Source organism: Triticum aestivum, chromosome 3A (genome assembly GCF_018294505.1).
Source record: "Triticum aestivum cultivar Chinese Spring chromosome 3A, IWGSC CS RefSeq v2.1, whole genome shotgun sequence".
Classification (NCBI taxonomy): Eukaryota; Viridiplantae; Streptophyta; class Magnoliopsida; order Poales; family Poaceae; genus Triticum; species Triticum aestivum.
The window spans coordinates 218,891,300-218,899,004 of record NC_057800.1 but is presented as its reverse complement, the minus strand read 5'-3'; the positions used below and the strand labels follow the sequence as shown (position 1 = coordinate 218,899,004).

General features: G+C 45.2%; 1 long non-coding RNA gene across 1 annotated transcript; it reads left to right on the top strand.

Annotated features, from left to right (window-relative positions):
- The first annotated feature begins 3,180 nt into the window (after nucleotides 1-3,180).
- On the top strand, nucleotides 3,181-5,704 carry LOC123061018 (uncharacterized). Its single transcript, XR_006428432.1, has 4 exons — nucleotides 3,181-3,653; nucleotides 3,744-3,805; nucleotides 3,941-4,166; nucleotides 5,312-5,704. It is a non-coding gene; the product is annotated as an uncharacterized lncRNA (long non-coding RNA).
- Nucleotides 5,705-7,705: the final 2,001 nt, after the last annotated feature.

Sequence of the window (7,705 nt, the reverse complement as noted above, 5' to 3'; positions counted from 1 at the left end):
CCTCGCCCCTTCTTCTTCGTCGCGCGACGCCCGCCTGAGACCTCTGCCCGCACGCGCCCGGTGGCCATACTCGCGCCCTGGACGCACCCCGGCCGCGCACACCGTTCCCTAGACGTGCCCAGGTGCACGCCCGCCGCCACCCGTGCCTCTGTCCACTCCCGCCCGAGCCCACTGATGGCTGCATCGCCCGCTGCTTTCCCTCATGCCGTTTTCGACCGCACCGCAACTGCCTCCCCGCCTGCTACCCAACGCGCCCCGCCGCACCAGTTTCCGTCGCCGGAAACGACAGGCTGGCCAGCCCTGCCGTGGCTGTTGGTGCGCTCCAGCGCCCGCACGCCCATGGCCATGCGGGCGGGCGCCCTCACCTGTTTCGCCCGTTGCCCGTTTGGCCCCTAGGCCCTATGACATGTGGGGCCCAGCCCCTGGAACGTTAAATAAATAAATGAATAAATAATAATTAAAATAATTAATTAGTTGATTAATTAATTAATTAATTAATCCTAATTAATTAATCTAATTAACCTGTTAGTTTAATTAAACAATAATTAATTAACCTAACCCTGACTAACCTAAACAGAGAATGACAGGTGGGTCCCACGGGGCCCACATGTCAGGTTGACCAGGTCAACGTTGACTGCTGAGGTCATGCTGACGTCAGCAAGCACTATTCTGGATAATGTTGGTTTAAAATAATTAAATAAATCCTAAAAATGTTTTAAATCTTTTAAAATTAATATAAAATAAACCGTAATTCGGATGGAAAAACTTTGTACATGAAAGTTGCTCAGAACGGCGAGACGAATCTGGATACGCAGCCTGTTCGTCCGCCACGCATCCCTAGCATAGCAAACGTTGAACTTTCCCCCCTCCGGTTTATCTGTCTGACAGACGTCCGGAACGGGGGAAACTTTCCCGGATGTTATCCTCCTTCGCCAGTGTCGCCTAGCGATGCGTTAGAACACCTCTAGCACCGCTTATTGTCTTGTTATGCTTATGTTTACGTGTATTTACTGTTTCTTCCCCTCTTCTTCTTAGGTAGACCTCGAGACCGCTGCTGATGCCTCTGTAATCGACTACGTCGACCACGACCCCTCCTTGCCAGAGCAACCAGGCAAGCCCCCCCTTTGATCATCCCGATATCGCCCATTCCATTCTCTCATGCTTGCATTAGATTTTGCTATTGTTATTGTTTGCTCTTATTCTGATGCATAACCTGCTTTTGTATCTGCTGTTGTACCTTACCTGCTTATCCTAAACTGCTTAATATAGGTTGGGTAGTGATCTACCTGTGACCCCCACCTTGTCCCTGTTGCCCCTGCTTCATCATCGAAGACCCGATCAACGGGATTGAAGACCAGGCCCCGACACCGCACATCACTTTCCCCTTAGTTGCTCGACACTACTGGGTTACTATCGAGTGCCGAGGGTGAGACCTCTTCAACACTTCTGTTGTTAACCTGTAGTGTAGCTATTCAGTCATGATCATCGAGGGTGATTTCCTCCTTAACCACTTCCGATACGGCTCTGTCGTGCAACCCCTCAAGTGTGAACCTCGAGGGTGGATCCTCTTACATTCACCTTGATGATTACATCGAGTGGAATTCACCGAGGGTGATTCCTCGGGTTTTCCCTTTGGTGTTAGACACAAAGTTATTATGGTTACTAGGGCTTTACACTGAACCATGTTAATAAAGACGGGTCGACTCTAAGGGGTGCCCGCGCAAGCTTAATAGCGAATGGTGTGGAGTCAGGTTGACCTGGAAGGTGCCCGCGAGATACTTACGAGGCGTGGCCGGACATTCTTAGCCCTTGTCGTAAGTACTCGAGACGGGGCGACGGGGTCACATCGATCGTGAGTCTCTGCTCATTACCGCGCGTTTCTAATCCACTACGATTTGGATATTTGATCCGAGGGGCCTCTGGCCTGATAGCACTAACCATCACGTGGACATAGATGGGCGTTCTGCTTCGTATACATCAACCGAAGCTTAATAGACGTCAGCGACTAAGCGGCGCGCGCCGGGTTGGACTGCGTAAGCTCCTGCCTTGTTGAAGGAGGTAGCTAGGTCTGCTCACCGGCCGCGTACGCAACGTGCAGGATTTCCCGGGGAGATGGCCCATGACCCCTGGGGGCATAGGTTTAGTCCGGCGTGCTGGCCTCTCTATTAAGCCTATGTCGGGTTGCGGCATATTGTTTGGCCGAGGCCCGGCATGACCCAGAAAAGTGTGTCCGACCGGAGTTAATCGAGCGTGGTGGGTAAGTTGGTGCACCCGTGCAAGGAAGAAAACATCTATCGATAGCCTGCCCTACGGTAACGGACACTTGGAGTTGTATCCCGATCGATACAACTAGAACTGGATATCTGAGATGAGAATGGACTGTGATGAGAAATGGATATGAGAAATGGAGACGAGAACTGAATAGCATGGCTTTGGGATTGCTTTCTTGTAGGGAGTCAAGAAAGGATCTCTGTCCGAGGTTGATAACACCTGTACTACTTTACTTTATGCTACTCTACTCCCTCCTGTTGCTGCAAGATGGTGGTTTCCAGAAGATGCTAGTCTTCGATAGGCTAGGCTTTTCCCTTCCCTTCTGGCATTCTGTAGTTTAGTCCACAGATACAACATATTTCTTTGATATAGATGCATACTTAGTTTAGATCTGATGTAAGTCTTGCGAGTACTTTGGATGAGTACTCACGGTTGCTTTGCTACTTCTTTTTCCCCATACCCGATTGTTACGACCAGATGACGGATCCCAGGAGCCAGACGAAGCCACTGATGACTACTACTACCCGGAGGATGCCTACTACTACGTGAAGACCGGAGCCGACTAGGAGTAGTTAGGAGGCTCCCGGGCAGGAGGCCTTGCCTTTTCGATCGTTGTTATTTTTGTGCTAGCCTTCTTAAGGCAATCTTGTTTAATTCATGTTTGTACTCAGATATTGTTGTTTCCGCTGACTCTTATGTATTCGAGCCTTCGAGGCTCCTTGCTTGTAATATAAAAGTTGTATTATTTTAACTTGTGTCTAGAGTTGTGTTGTGATATCTTCCGTTCTTTATCTTGATCATACACATTTACATGTATGATTAGTGTACGGTCAAATCGGGGCGTCGCGTCTCCGAGGCACAGGTCGATTTTTTTTTTTCGGTCTTGATCCTTATCGATCTCGTCTTCTGCTGTCTTTCCCATCTGGTATGTCGCCCGCCTGCTCTATCCCTTCCAGAGTCCGGACTCCCTGGTTTTGCAAGATTGGCCGCTGCTGGGCTGCTACCTGGCTGGATCGGTCCCCTGCTGGCTCGCTTCTCCCAGATCGCCACTGACGCCCCTGCTGCCGCGCGCATCGCTTGCCTGCTGTCCCGCCGCTAGGACTCCGGTTGAAGGCTGCGCCTGCGTCTCCGCCGCTTCTGCCTGCCCGTCGCCTCTTCTGCGCAACACACCTTGGCTGTGTCCGCTCCTCAGCGCTGCTCTGGTCAGCTGCTTCGCTGCTGTATTCCTGTTGGCTGCTGATTGATTATTCATTGGGTGCTTGCATAGCATTGTCCATCTCGTTAGCAGGCTGCGTTTGGCATTGCGGTGGATTATCATAATCCTGTTTGCCCAACCTGATTTTGCCTATTTCCGTGCCTAATTTTCTACAGCCAATTGTAAAGTAAGCACAGTGCAGCATAGTTCAGCAAAAGCAAACCGAGCCTAAGAGAATATGCCTTTTTCTGAGCTGGGATGTGTTTTCTTGAAGCAGGTTATTATTTGGCTCAGTAGCTCTGCTAAGACTTGGTGGTTAGCCACTTTTTTCGATCTTAGGTACTGACATCGGGTTAGCCCCTGTGTTTGACCATTTTCACTATTCCACTAATAGACTACGAAGCAAGTGTGTTATACTGTCATGCGCTGTACATTCTAATACTGATAACTAAGTACCTTTTATTCAATCATCAGGTATTCAGGAGCTCTGCGTGCTACATCAAGTACTTCACAATCAGGAGAAGCAAGTACTTCCAATCAATCGCAGAACGACCAATAATTGCAATGGCCAAACAATCAGGATCTCTCAGCACCTCAGCCTTTTATTTCACATGGTCCTGTCAGCTCAACAACAAGCAACAGGGACCTTGAAAATTCACTACAAAAGACTTACGAAAACGCTATAAGGAGCCAGATAGAGGTAATAATCGTCTTTTCCCTAAGGTGGCCTGCTTTAATCTTACTATGGTATTTGTGATCGGCCTAGCAATTGTGTAATGTTCTGAATAACCAGATAGACGTATTTCTGAATAACACACACATGTTCGGAAATGTTCAATGAGGGATGTCACCAAATGATAACCTAATGAATTTGAACCATTAAATCAGCAGCCAATTGCCTACATTAGTTTGCACGATTCGCCAAATAGATTAGTTCGTTGCGCTGGATATGTTCCTGGCAATATTTGTGGCAAATATATCTAGTGCAAACCAATGTGAAAATTTCCAAAACTTTCTGAAAACTTATATAGAGTACGATATTAGGCCATTAGCCTTCAAAATGTCCAGCTGAAACTCCACAGGGGTTGGGAACGTTGCAAAGGAGAAAGTGTTGATGCTATTGTAATTTTCTCCATTTTCTCGGGAACTAAATACAAGCTGAATCAATTTTTTAATTTTACATGGTGGTATATTTATTGGTTAAGCATTATCTTCACACTGGTTTTGAAATAAAAAATCATGATCTTCTGATATTAGAAGCAATGTAATCTGCATGACACCTAATATTTGATCTGCACTGATATATCCAATGTCTATCAATGCACAATTGTCTGTTGTTATGTTGGTGACTAGTAGTTGTAATTTTTTACATGCCATGGTTGAAATCTATAGGCATGCAAAAATTCATTTCTTTTGTATCACGTTATTCAGTTCTGTTGCTATCTTGAAATACCCTTGATTCTTAACGATCAATCCAGTATTCTAATATACTCCCTCCATCCCAAAATAAGTGACTCGACTTTGTACTAGGCTAGTACAAAGTCGAGTCACTTATTTTGGGACAGAGGGAGTATTTGTTATGATCATAAGTACCTGTAGACAGTAAACATTATTCATCAGCTTCAAACGGTTTTTCTTTGTCATCGTTGCTGGATTATAATCTGCAACTTTCTTCAAGACATAAATGGTTGCCTAAATGTCTAGCAGTGACGAATGAGCCCTGGCCAATGCCAAGAAGTAACTAAATCATATGACAAGCTTGCTGGGAATACAATAACTTCATGTGATTATCCTTTCATTATTGCTCTGTCTGGCCAACATAATTCATTGGTCGCTTGTTTCCAGATGTTGCAAATCCAATTGCAAATGGTGCAGCAAGAGGCAACAGCATTGGCAACTAACAATGAGAATGCTGAACAAGCAAAAAATGAGTGAAGTGGCATATATGGTGAAGCGTGATCTTGATAAACATGCAGAGAGTATAGATGGAGATTTTGCAATGCCTTTGGTGGGGGCTCGCTTATGTAAATGTTAGCACCCCTATCAACATCAGATGTTTGTTCGTTTAATGTGCTAGTTTGCGTAGCTTAAATCTTTCTGTCAAACCAGGAATATACCTTAGAAAGAAAGGGAGTCATGTTGTAGAGCTGACTAATTTGACAACATCTGTGAGACCAAGGAAAAATGCATCTGCTGGGGAACATTTTTCAACATGCTATCAGAACTAAACCTTCTATATAGAAAATGCCCTCGGTTCTGCCCCTGTCCAACAAATTTGCCCGTGTGATGATTGTAAATAAATGTGTGGTATGATCGGATGTAAATTTTCTTGATTTGTGTGTTTGGATGATCCAAATTTACATGCTTTCACTTTGGCGGTATGTCAGATACTGTAATATCAGCTAAGAGCAGCAATGATAGGCCCCTTATGTTTTGGAGTTTGTTGACATAAACAGTATGAGACTTATGTGTTTGCTAGTGCACACAGAGTAACAGGTCCCTGATATATCAAGGAGTTTGATGCAAACGACGAAGATAATCTCCCTGCATAGCAGTGAAGCTTATCACCGAAGATTAAGCTATCAAGAGTGACCCCTAAAAATTGCTGAAGTCGAAGCAATTGGTTTGGTGGATGTCCGAAGCAAATGACTGCGTACGAGGAAGAATAAAGATGAAGTGATGACATAGCATTTATTTCGTTGTTCTTCTTTCATTGAGTCATAGGACCACCGTATTATTAAGAAGGGTATAGCGTTTCGAAGCTTTGATTCTCTGATGCTAAACCCAAAACCTATAAAAGCTGTGAGAGAAATCTCTTTGTGCTCCGAGTAAATACTTGTCATCAAGAGACTGTGATCTTCTTCGCTGCGAGAGATTTGTCTCGGACCGAGGAGTTAGCATTACTTGTTCCTCAAGTAATGTTACCGTTGCTCCACCGACCGTTGTGAACGTGTCGGTTGGCCATTGGCTGGACCTCGTGTCCAAAATGGTCATTTCCCATCTAGGAAGGCCGCGACTCTGTTTGATTTTGAGAAGATTATTGAGCAACCCCCTCTCTGAGCGATTTGAATTTAAAATCCACCGAGAGAAAAACCCTAGAGCCGAAGAATTAGATAGTGGTTCAGCATCACTAGAATCTAAGTTTAATACGCTCCGCCTATTACTCTTGAGAGCTGCAAATTCTCTAGACGGTTAGGTGTCAATTTCTTCAGAGACCAAGAGTGATTGTGGTCCTCGAAGAAGTCTGTAAAGGTTTGGAGATCGCCTTCAAGTATCTACCACGAGTAATCATCATCGGTTGACGAATCATTTGTTGAGGAGAATAGGGTGAAGAGAGTTTATCTTCCGTCTTAAGTCACAGCCCCTCCAACCAGACGTAGTCCTTGTGCAGGAGGACGGACTGGTCGAACAAATACCTTGTCGCCATCGAGCATCTTCGGTTACCTCTGTCACTCATGTTTACTTTCGATGCATTCTATTCATGTAATTTACTTTGATGCATGCTTTAGTTTCCCTTCGATACATCTGTGTAGTTCATCTTAGCTTGTTTATCCTTTATTCCGCTACTGGGTTCTGAGATATTTAAGTTTTTTGAAGAAAATTTAAAACTCCCATTCACCCCCTTTGGTAGACATACTTCGTTCCTACAATTGGTATCAGAGCAAGGTACTCCTTGACTCTGCTCATTTTAGTCTAACGACTTTGGAGTTTAAGTATGTCTTTAGTGAACTACAAGTCGCATCTCAAGATTCCCATATTCGATGGGACGGACTATCCCTTCTGGAAGGAGAAGATGAAGATTCGTCTTCGAGCTATAGATGATGACATGTGGAACATGGTGCATATCGGGTTCACAATTGTTATTAATTCCTCAAGCTCCTACTGATGAAGAACAGAAGCTCATTCAACTAGATGCTCAATCCAAAGATGAAATTGGTGGCCATCTTTCTTGTGTTCAATTCCTTCGGTATCGCCAGTGTCAGACTGCAAAGGAGCTATGCGATGTCCTTGATAGGATCAATGAAGGAGTTTCATCTCAGAAAGAGGCCCGGATTGGTACTCTTCGGGCGAAGTTCAATCACTTTAAGCGAATTGGAAATGAAAGTTGTCGGCAAACCCTCGATCGACTCGGTGACATAGCAAATGAACTTCAAGGACTCGGCGCCAAAGACATCACTGCCCATGAGGTTGTGAAGAAACTGCTTCGATCGCTTGACACCTCATTTGACACGCTTGTTC